The sequence below is a fragment of the Falco punctatus genome (genome assembly GCF_963210335.1).
Source record: "Falco punctatus genome assembly, chromosome: 15".
Lineage (NCBI taxonomy): Eukaryota > Metazoa > Chordata > Aves > Falconiformes > Falconidae > Falco > Falco punctatus.
The window spans coordinates 2,741,386-2,753,726 of NC_137595.1; the positions used below are offsets into that span (position 1 = coordinate 2,741,386).

Genomic DNA, 12,341 nt, shown 5'->3' on the forward strand with positions numbered 1-12,341 from the left:
AGGCATGTAATTAAATTTCTTAGTGAAAGAAAAAAAAAATCTTATTATTTGTAATGAGATACTTGAGCTTAAAATTTTGGCCAAAAGCTACATAAAGTCAGACCTCTGCATTGTTTTCTGTACTGTGGCATTGGCATGGATTTAAAGCTGCAGTGTTTCTGAAGATCTTGCTTTATTTTTTTACTTCTTTCTCTTCCATAAGGGTGGTGACCGCCCTCTAATATAATTCGGGCACCTGCTTCTCTCTCAGACTCTGGTAGACTCATTTGCTCTTGGATTTATAAAGAGTCTATAAATCAATCATCGGTGCATTATTACACCAGGCTCAATAATAAAATAATCACAGGTTAATAATACAATAATAATATTATAATAATGTTATTATTATATATTAAGAATATAACTGTGTCATAATGTAATCATTGCATGCTAAAATACCTGGATAGAAAAAAATCTTGTTAAAGCATCACCCTGCAAACCCTACCTGTACAACTAAAAGCCCAGTTCTCCCAAACTCCAATTCTGGCAGTATTACTTTCTTGTCATCCTGTAGTTTACATAAGCAAGTGTTATTCGCACCTTCAATTCATACAGGTGATTTATTAGGCGACATACTGAAATGTACTTGCCAAGGGAGGATGGTGAATTTGCTTTTTCCTGATTATGGCCCATTCTTTAACAGCTCAGTAAATATTTTCCTCATCTCTTTAATACACATTCGAAGGATAAACAACCCAAAGGAGGGAAATCAGTCAGGTGGGGGAAAAAAACCCAAAAAACAAACAAACAAAAAAACCGGCCATGCAGGTTTCCATCAGATCAAGTATATAATTTGGTAGCAAATTAAACAGACTGCAAGAATCACCAAAAGAAGAATGCACAAATTTGGGAGATTTGGCTGTTTGTCTGCTCACGGCACTGGGCAAGCACTCTGAGCAGCCTCCTCGCTAGGCTCCAGGATATGTATGTGCACATTCTATATATAAAGGGCTATAAATAAAAGAAGGGATGTGAAGCCTTTTAGATAAGATAAAGCAGAACCCACCTTTGGTATTGATACAGTCTCATAGTATTTTAACACATAACATCTTTTCTCAGCGCACCGCTGTGAGATGGGACTGCAAGCGTGCATGCATGCAGGGCAGTGAAGCCCCCAGCCTCTGCAGCGACAGGTCCATGGGCATGGATTGGGAAGACTTGGAGCTGGGAGCACCTCACTGAGGGGCTCACGGACCAGGGATAGGTACTTTCTTGCCATGTCTTGGGAAACAGCCCGTTCCACCTGTCCTCCTCCTCTTTCTCAAACCATAGATCTAGCATTTGCACACACACACACACACACACAAGAAAAACACAGCTTCTACCCACCACCCATCAGACTTGCCCCACTTCAGGAATGTTGTTTATTGACAGAGATTAGAAACAGTACAACACATTTTTCTGAATCCTTCCTATGAATTTATATGCACTGTTCTCCATGAATCTCACGGAAACATCAGTCCTGCCTCCTTCACACCCCGGCTCGGACCAGCATGCTGACTCTCATCCTCTCCTCAGTTTTTATCTGACACCTTCTGAAGCCAGTAACATTTTGGTCTAAGATGTAAATTAGATGTGGATATTAGCACCATCTTTCTTTATATGCTGATTAAAAACAATAACCACATGCTACCTTCCCAGGGACTGCTTAAAAAATGCGGTAAGGATTTCAAAGTGTTGGGGTTTTTTTTATTTCTTATTCATTCTGCCAAAGCCACAAGATTTCTCGTACAACGCCAGGAACAAAGAACCACACCAAATCACCTGCTTGGTTGCAACTTCCATCAGACTTTTTATTTTCTCAGAGCATAAGAGCATTTTATAACATCACAAAACCTTATATATGGACACTAGTACACATAATTCTGGAAAACTCACATCAAACCCTCTGTCTCTGTCAGCCTCCACAAGTAGTAGCAGCAGCAGCAACACGCTTAAAATAAGAGCTCAGGTGTAAACAACAGTTTCTTGACCCTTGGGTCTAAGCAGATGAGCAACATCAACCTATCAATCACTCAGAACTGTTGTCATCTTCTACTCGTATGCTTACCATAAATCCCCACCGAACTCACCGCAGCTGTGCTGCTGGAAACGTGAATCTGGAGCAACCACGGTCCCACCCAGACCCGCTCCTCCGCTGCCAGCCCGCTTGCTCAGTCCCTTTGCCCCACTTGCCCAAGATAATCTCATTTAAATGGCCCATTGCAGAGGGTTAACATGGCTCTTGTTACCTTCTGTGGGAATTTCAGCCCCAAAGTGTTTATAAGCTTAAAAAACAGAAGGCAAACAAGCCAAACATTCAAAACAGAGCTTGTAGCAGGCAGCGGGATTTACCATGGGTATTAAGAAGATTGTGGTGTGCATATGCTAACACCACAGCACGCAGTGAGTGTGCAGCCCCTCTGTTCCCATCACAGCTACATCTAACCCTGCAGCATCGCAGAATGGGAAACCGCATCTCCCTTTGTTTCTTTTTTAGCAGCCGTAGTGCAAAAAGAACCGCGAGTTACTGACATCTATATGTATATCTATTTTTTTTCTATATTATGTTGACATCTCTATGTCAGAGATAAACCTTCCCCTCTCCAGATGATACCCGCTCCCGCAGCACACACTGCGGAGGGGGAAGGTGGCAGGGAGCCAGTTGGATCTCTCGTCCTGACAACATATTTTTGCAGATTATGCAAAACTGGCAACATTTAGCTTTAGAGGAACATCACAGCTGTTCCCTTTCCCCTGTCAATCCCCGTTTTAAACTTGCAACAGGTTTCATTTAGGAAGGGCTTAAAGTGCTCCAAAAGTGGTGCTTTCTACATGCCCGGCCGCGTACAAGCAACATGAGAAGTTTAACAGCAACCCTTCAAGGAGAGCACCAACTCCACCAGCCAACAGAGCTATCACAGGCTGCCAGTGAAGGGACCAGCAGAGAAGACTGATTTTTGTCATCACATTAGGTGATTTGCCAGATTTGCTTCTTGATGAATTATATAAAAAAGATAAAATACAATATCAGGCAAGCTTCATTCATTCATACTTGTGCAAAGGGATTGCTCAAAACTTAGAAGGCTCCTGCTTTGACCCAGAGGCTGAAGCCAAGGAAACTTTTGACCACAGGGGCACCTCCCAGGCTCTGGTCAAGCAGAGCGAGGCTTCCAAAGAGCACAAGAACTCTCTGGGGAGAGAAAGCAGGCTGAAAAGCCTATTAACAGAGGCAGGGAGACTCAACAATGCACATTTAGGAGGATATTTTAACTTTAAAACAGGAGGGAACATTGCACTTGGTAGTGCACGAAGTATTATGATGCTCCAGTCATCCATAACCTATAAACTCTTTGGTTCACGGCTCATTTTGGACCAAGTGCCTTCACGTGGTGCTAAAAACGGAGTTTTGCCCATCAGCGGGATGCTAATCTGCTTATTAATGCATTACTCTTAACAGCAGTACATAATGATTTTTCTAACATATTTCTAAAGGCCCATGTGGGAAAAATTACTTGTGAAAAACTTGAATATTAAGCTCATAAATAAAATTAAAGATGACATCTTATTGCATGATAAACCAAATGGAGGTGATGCAGAATGTGGAGGTGTGTTTGAAAGAAACTGATCCAACATGAGAAGCAGCATTGAAAGGCTCAGTGTATCTCCAAACATCCTTTAAAATTAAAAAAAAACAACAAAAAACAACCAACAAACCAAACCAAAAAGTTTGACGCAGCTGAACTCAGTTCCTACAGAAACTTTCACCTTGTAGAAAGCCTACAGACCTTCCCAGACAGAAAGAATGATAGTCCTCACAAAATAACTAAAAAAAAAATAATTTTAAAAATAGTAGATAAAATGTCACAGCCTCAGTTTGCTTAAGTGTACACCTGTCTTCTTACCCCAGTATAGCTGCATAGTATTATTTTATTTATACAAATTTGTGCAGAGGAAAGTGGGGCCAGGTCCTGGCTTGGCTCAGGGTCTCCAGCCATTCCTGCTGACACGGCTGAGCCTCCATGCCCCTCATCGACTTATTCTTTTTTATTGTCCATTAGTGCCATTTCTAGATTTCTGAAACAAGCTGAGATGGGGTCCCAGGTTTATGGCACATCACACAACACAGCGCTCAGCTGTCATGAGGAACAGGAACATCAGAAGAGAGAGAACTGTATGGCTAAAAACTACTAAACCACAGCAAAACTTCACTGATCTTTTCTCTCTCTCTCTCTCTCTTTTTTTTTTTTTTTTTTTTTTTTTTTTATGCTCTACCAAAAGACTTGTGAAAAAATAAGAGTTACTGAAAGACTAGAAAAGGTTGAAGGACTTGAAGCTTTGTGGCAAAACCTTTTTGATTGAACTCCAGAACAAGGACAATCACCACCTCCTGTGTAAAGCTAGAAAAACCTATAGTCACTCCGAAGCATTTCAGTGACATTTATTTCGCTAGTAAGAAATTTATTCCACGGTTGATTGTGAGTAGCAGCCAGTAGATAATGGTTGCTCCAGACTATCTGCTGATAAATCAGAATAATGTCAGAAGAAAAGCAAGCCCCCGTGGGTGAGCTCCGCTCACATGATAACCATGACGCAGGCAAGGCTGTACTTGTGGGAAACCCCACATCCTTTGGTACCTTTTAATTACCGATTAGGTTTGACTGTATTACTAATGACATGCTTAGGATTTGTTTGGTGGTACAAAGAGACAGAACTGTATTTGTTTGTGTGTTTCAGCTAAATTTCTCATTCAACAAAAAGCACCAAATCCCATTCACTGGAAGCAGGGTTAGCGTTGAACACCAGAAACGTAACAGTTAAGTTAAACTCCAGCAGTTCTTCAAAGGTGTTTGAAGAGAGCAGCCGTGGTGGCTGTGAAACGAAGCAATACACGGGAGGAAGGGGGAGCCTGCACAAAGGTTTGGTTTCACTTGCAAATTTGCAGGATTATTGATGTCCTCGGCTCGGTGTACTGGAGGCAGAGGGCTGCCAACAGCCACGTTTGATGGGCAAGGGGAGTAATGAATTTCTTATCACAGAGAGACGTTATTTCTCGGATCTAATCTTCACTGATATTGGCAGAGAATTTTCATAGCCTCTTCATCTACACATATTGAAGTCATAGTTTTAAAATAATACAGAAAGATTTATTTTTATTAGAAGCTGTGAGGCAGGTTGTTGGCTCCAGCGTGCCCAGTGATGGACACCCAGGAAAGGTGGAGTTCAGAGCCAAACCTCAGTGATGATATCCCATGCAGATGATCTTAAATACCTCCTACGAGGCACAGAAAGGCATGAGGCTAAAAATCTTGTGCTAAATAAATATGTCATCTCATCTGCAGCAAGCATGAAATGCTAGCCTGACTACTGCACACTTCTAATACATATCAAGGTGCGTAGGAGGTCTCGGTGCAATAATTTTCGAAGTGCTGATATCAAGCATGTTTTTCAGGAAAAAAACTCCCCCCCTTTATTTGTCAAAACACAGCCAGGGCTGAAAGACACTGCAAGGGGATTTGAAGGGTTAAATACTTGTTTCTGCTCAAATGTGTTGCAAAGGCATTTGAAGTGACTGCTGCATGAAAGGAATGGAGGTGGTCTTTTTTTTTTTATTGAGAGTTGTTAAAACTAAAAATTCCCATATACTCTCACTTCCCTTTAGAGGTCTACAGGGGTTGGCTTATTCCTCCACTTTGATATGCAAATGGGCAGCTTGCTTTCCTGCAGGGGACACTGGATGGGGTCCAAGGAACACAGAGATGTCATCCTGTCAGGAGAGCAGCCCGGCTGCCTCGAACGGTCCTTGGGCAGCACCGAGCGCCAAGCTTGTGTTTTGGCTTAAAAATAAAATACCTTTGTTAATGGGTTTTCCTTCCTATACAAATGTTTATATTTTTACCCTCCTGGTCATCGCTGCTGGCCAATCGCGAGAACACAGCAGTTTAGCCATCTCTTTTCGGGCAGAGCGTTACCGAACTCGTGTTCCGCTTTTGACGGTACTGTTTGTGATGCCCTTCATTTACGTCGTAGAATACAGGTTATTTAAGCAGCATCTAAACCCTTTGGCTGCAATGAACAGGCATATTTTATAGAAATGCAATAAATCTATTTCTACTGGGCAGTTTTCTCATTACTTTTCTATCGGGCCCATTTTGCAGGGAAGGTAAAGAGACAAGTACATTTTAGTTTCCATCTGCTGGCCCCTTTAAGTTCCACTCTTTCTCACTTTCTTGTTTTTCTGCCTTTTCTTTTCACTGACATAATGGAGTACCTATAAAAAAGATTAAATGGCACCATAAAGTTTTATTAATGCCTTACATCATTGATATCTTCTCTGTATTGATAGTTTCACTTCCATTATTGCTACTTAGGCATTTAATTAGTGATTCATACAGTATGTTGTAAACTACAGTATTAGCGTTAACCATCTATATAAAAGCCTCCATTATGTAAAAACTCTTCCCCATATCATAATTGGAGTATAGTTATCCACTTTAACTGACTTGAATTAGATTATTATAGATTAATTTATAAAAAGTTACTTGTAAAGGACATTGAAGATCATGGAATATTAAGAGTGGAACTTCATTACAATAAAATGGACTTCAAGAACAATGGCACCAAGTTTTATATAAATCCATTACAATCTTCTAGTAATATGAACAATAACTGTTTCATCTGGCAGCTCAGTGATACTTAAGGATGGAAAGACAGACAGTTAAAAGAATGAGGTGTGCAGAATTAAAGAGATGATGTGCACTTAAACCCTGGATAAAGCAGCAGAGGGCAAATCTGGGAAATTTGCTCTTTGCAGATGGAAGTTGGGTAAGGGCGTAAGATGCAACATAGATGTCTAACATGGAAGAAGCTCATGGAAAACCGTATTAGTCAGAGCACAAAGCCTAAATACTACGAATAAGATTAATATGAACTCTAAGGAAAACATAGATCCAGAGGGAGTTATTCCATATTCATGTCACAGTAAAAAATAATAGAATTTGGACCACCTCCCCCCCAAAAAAACGTTCACGTTTTTATCTGCCTTCTCTCTGCTATCAGCATCTATGTTATTCCACTTGACCCATGAAATTACTTGGTACGGAGCACAACTTTGCTGAACTGGTAAATTTGTATCCAGTAAAGGAAATACGGAGCTTAGGCCACAGTTTGGCCCTGGTGTAAGGGAAGAAGTCGAAGCTCCCGTAAAAGGGGTTTTCCCACACGTAACCTCTGCTTGCCATTGTACCACTTCTAGCAAGCAGAAGGATACAGAAGCTCTTTTTATGCCCCAGTTCTGTGCTTTGCCCTTTACATCCAAGCCACCCACTTTTTGCCAAAGCCAAGAGATGAACAATTACCAGACTGCTCTGTGCTCCTGACAGATCCCCCTTACTATGGGATTTCTCAGAAAATTGTCTCTATTGGCTTTACAGAGGCTTGGTACCATCAAACATAGCTGAAGGATTTCAGCGGGCTCTGCAGTTTTTGTGCCTGCATTTAACTGCAATCAGTCCAGGCTTTGGAACGTGCAGAGTCATTTTTCCTCTGCAGTTTTGTCCTTTTCAGAACAATATTACTTTTTCTGCCAGATAACAGGAACAGTAACATTCTCTCAGATTTCCCAAGTTAATTTGTATGCGGTTGAGTATTTGCTTGCCTTCCAAAAAGAGGGCCCTCCCCACCTTTCAGCTGTAACAGACATGGTGTGTCACGAGTTGGCAGGACCGCGCTTGCCTCCCGTCCCTGAGCCGTGCTACATTTCATCTGGGAGGCAGGACCTCCAGCAATCATTTCACCAAGTTAATCAAACAGCCTATCTAGCCGTACTACCACCTGTCGGGTACTATTTCACAGGCAGCAACACTGGGAATAGTGCAATAACAGTGAGGCTAATAATGTTTAGAAACTGCACAGAGCTAGAAAATACCTACGCAGAGCTACAGGGTGATGAACTGCTCACCCCAAGGGCAAGCTCAGGAGAACATCTCATGGTGGCACAAGCACAAGACCCATATATCTGCATAAGAGGTCCTCAGCTAGTCTCTGACACGTGCCATTTCTGTTGCTCATCTGTTGAACGCTGTTCTCGTCTTTCTCTGATTTTGCCGCATGTACGGCTTCTGCTTCATTCAGGGTTTTCGAGCTCTTACCCATAATTTGCTTCAGATCTTTTAGATTCCCTCTGAAGAGTCCAACTCATCTGCTGAAATTAAATCCTCTACATTTTCTCCTCTTTCTGACTGTTGCCCCTTTACACACCCAGGGGTGAAGCTGTCAGTCAGTAGGAAATTTGTTTCAGGCTGTAACTTGGCCTGAATGGACCAAGAGATACTAACAAACTTGCTTCGAAACTCTGCGCTGATTTCCCATATAATACAGAGTCAGGTCAGGGCCTTGGACTATAGCTTTTATCTGGCTTTGGGCCATCATGCACTAAAAAAAAAAAAAAGATTTATACATAAAGGACGCCCAATGAAGACTACTTTCCCTGGCACAGTGAGACTCTCCAGGCCGGTGTCTATGGGGGACACAACTTCCTTGGGAGCCGCTTCAGATGGCAGGTCACGGATGAAAGCTCTGAGAAAGAAATTAAAATACAGAACTCGGCACTTTACAGTCAAATTACCAGATACATATCTTCCCCAACATCAACCTGTAGCACCATGCACAAATAGAAAAACCCACCAGGTCAGACCTCTGGGGTGTATGCACAGCTCTCACCGTAGGAGCCACATTAGAGAAACAAAACCTGCAGTATGTAGGGTGTTAGTTATAGGGGTTAATGCACAGCTGGAACAGGACCAAACCCAGCACTGACAAGGGCAGTGAAGGGAAGGGACTGGGCTGGAAGAACATTAGTTACTTCAGGCTACTCCAGAGCTATAATTAACAACGTACTGTGTTCCACTGCTGATTTTCCTGCCCAACAGCCTCCTTTCTCCTCCTGCCTTTTAGCTGGGCTAACTAAAGGCACTTCCATTGCATCTCATTTTTCTTAAGCTGTTTTAAGCCACACTTTTTTCCATCTCTGACACATCTCAGAAAACAAAGTTCTGTTTTTATGAAACTAATCTGAAATTCATTCCCACTCCCAGCTCCCTCTTTGCTCTGTATTTCCCTTTCCCATCCTTCAGCTTATTCGAAAGCATATATTTTTTTAAAATAAATAAAAAAAGATATCTGAGTGCAGTACAAAGAAAACAATCCAGCTCTGACTGCCCATACTATTTCTGCAGTCTCTCTCTCTGGCCATAAATTTTGTAGGAGAGCAATAGAATGCAAAACACATTAGCAGTAACGCACTGAAATCCCTGTGCTACAGGGTAAATAGGAAATGCAACAGCACATTTACAATTTTGGCCAGCAAAGTACCAGCACTATTCATTGATCTCATTAAAGACCAATCTACATTCAGGGAAGAATAAGATTGATGAGCTGTTAGACTCTTTAAACACAAAAAAGTTACCAGCTACATGCATGTGTAAACAGCCCGGAGAGAGGCAGGAGAGCTCCTCTGCCCCTCAGCCGGGTGGCAGCAATCCCGCGGTGACAGAAGCGTAGCCCCCGTCATTGCGAGACCTGGATGCGAATCTGCTCTGCCACTTTAGGATAACCAAAGCACAGATACTTAAATTTAATTTACCTTGGAAATATAATCCTTCATTTAATTGTTACTTTACCAGAAAAGAAAGAGAAGAGAAAAATACTTTTATTTAAATGCCTCTCTCTTCTGTCACTAAGCACAAACAGGTCTAAACTGCGGCATCTTCACCCACGCAGATTTCAACTCTAAGGTCATGGATACCTCTTCCTAGGGACCTGAATCTTTATCCCAGGTCTGCCACAGCCTTCACTCCCTTTGGAAAATTATTTTTGTCTCTCTGTCCCTAAGTTTCCCCAACTGAAAAATGGGGATGAGAATACTTGCACAGCTTTGGAGACCAGAAATGTAAAGCACTCCATTGGTGCAAGGTATTACTGTGTTGATGATGATGAAATAAGCTTTCATACATTGCTAAATTATTCAAGAACATCCACCACAGTTTCACCCCTGGCAATCCCAGAATGCATCTCAGTGCCATTACTCTGCAGGGAACAGCAGTGTTGAGTAAATGACTATGAAACTCATATATTAACCTCACTTGGTGGCTGGAATATTCATTTCTTTTTGAGTCATTTTAAGCAAGAAAAGAAAATCTTCGCTCTTAGAAATCATCTTTAGCTGACACATTAAGGAGCAGAGCTGAACAAATAATTTCCAGTGAATAATGTGATGAATTTATTTTCCTTTTCTCTGTCCCTAAGCAGACTGGGATTTCCTCAAATGTATTTGTTATTCAAATGTATTCAACAACTATCCTTTGCAGTGTTTTTCTTCTGTGTTTATTGTGCCTGAATGTGCACAGTATCCTTCTTGCCTTTTGCTTTCAGTTGTGGTGTTTGGTTTGGAGTTTTTGGGGGGTACGTGGTGGGGGGTTGCTTTCATCAAGCATCCAAGTGTATTTAAGGGATGAGAAAACACCAGATTTGCAATGTCTTTATAACAGGTACCGTTATGATGTACGACGGACGTGCACACCTATGGCAAACGCCCTGCCCAGATCTACAGTTGGCGTATTAATATTAACCAGGGTGGTTTTGGGGAATCTGCAGTGCCCTCGGCGGCTGGCGTATAAAGGAGCAGGTGAGACACGATGTACGCTAAACATGCTGTTCATGAGCTGTTACTCACATATAATCTAACATGCAGCATTTCAGCAGAGCCCTGCAACTTCAACCACTAAAGCACAGACTCTGTGACAGAAGGAGAGGAACTGCTGAGTATTTTTTTTTTCGCAGTTTGGCCAGCCTCTTAATGTGTTAAGAGAGATGTCTTGTCAAGGATATTTTCAGTTTTGTAGTTTTCTTTATTCCAAGCTCCAGGGTTGGCATGTTTCAGAGCCATCCTAATGTATTAGCAAAGATATGGCCTTGGCTGTTATCCTTAACTCTACCATAAACCTGGCACAGGGCACTTTTTTTTTTTCCTGGTATAAGTTTTCCTCTATAAGAGGTAAGATATATCACTTTTTGAGAGATCTTTCAAGACCCCCCGCCCCAGGTATTACCGTCATTTATAGATATGGAGTTAGCTAAAGGAAAGAGACTTCCCGGCAATGAGTGCCCAGAGATGTATTTCTCAGGTTCAGTGAGTAAATCAAAGCTGTAGCTTGTACACTCGTACTTAAAACAAAGTCTGAGCACATACTGCACACATTAGCTGGCTTTAGTACCCTCTGACATTTCCCACGGTGGTTCCTCTCTGTACCCAGAGGTACCCGAGCACAGTCTTACATATTTTTTACCACGGGTTTGCTACTGAAGAGACTGGCTATACAAAGGGAAATAAACCAGGTAATCAATAAGCCGGGGTTGTGATATATTAACAGGAACTCCCAATCATTAGCAGAGAATTACCCATTATCAGATTAATAAGCAAAGACCAACAAAAGGAAGAAAATGCTGTTGGTGCTCGTAAAGCAGTGCTGGTTTTCCAACAGCTTCCTTCAAAATAAGGCAGCCACGTTTCAATGTAAACTTAGACTTCACTTCTTACAGAATTCTTCTTCTGCCTTTTAATTAAATCAGCAGAGTCTCAAGAGCCACCCCTACCAGAACTGCTCAGTGGCCAAAATTGCCTCTTTGGCAACTGAAATTGAAATAATATCATTATTTCAGTTAAATAATTAAATTTCAGGCCATGGCTGTCCCGTGCTCATTGCAGCCTCCCTTCTCCCAATGCTGCAGGTAAGGCCAGACCTGGTGCCAATGACAGCTGGTGGCAACTGCAGCGGGTGCTGGGTCTGGTCCCGCACAAACAAGTGCTCCATAAAAGCTATGCCGTTTGATTTCTCTGCTCGACCCTCCTTTCCTTCCATTTCTTTAAAGTTATGTGCCACCAGTCACATTTAACATTTCTTATGGCTTTCATCAACGCGCTGACTGTGAAGCGGCCGTCCAGGATTATCGGGGGGGTCAGAACTGGCGCTGTTGCCGTGTGCCCCATCCTTACTGAGAGCCCAACGCCCACATGAGCAGCCTTATGGAATATAGTTTTTACACAGATTTTTGAAATCATTTTCCTTATTGAAATAAACAGAAACTTGTAAGTGATTCCTTTCTGTCTTTCTTCCCAGTCTCCACATCCCCGAAAGCCCGGGGAGTGGGAAGGAAGCATTTCTTTCAGGGAAATACTCATTTCCCCTGGCTTTTGAGTTCTTAAAATAAGAATATTGTTTCATATTCCTCCAAATGTGTTCTCCCTTCCCCAGCTCTCCCCTTAC

The 12,341-nt window shown here is 42.0% G+C and overlaps 1 long non-coding RNA gene across 1 annotated transcript in view; it reads right to left on the reverse strand.

Moving 5' to 3' along the window:
• LOC308054115 overlaps positions 1-12,341 on the reverse strand; it is a 118,631-nt gene that overhangs the window by 77,449 nt on the left and 28,841 nt on the right. The window lies entirely within an intron of this gene.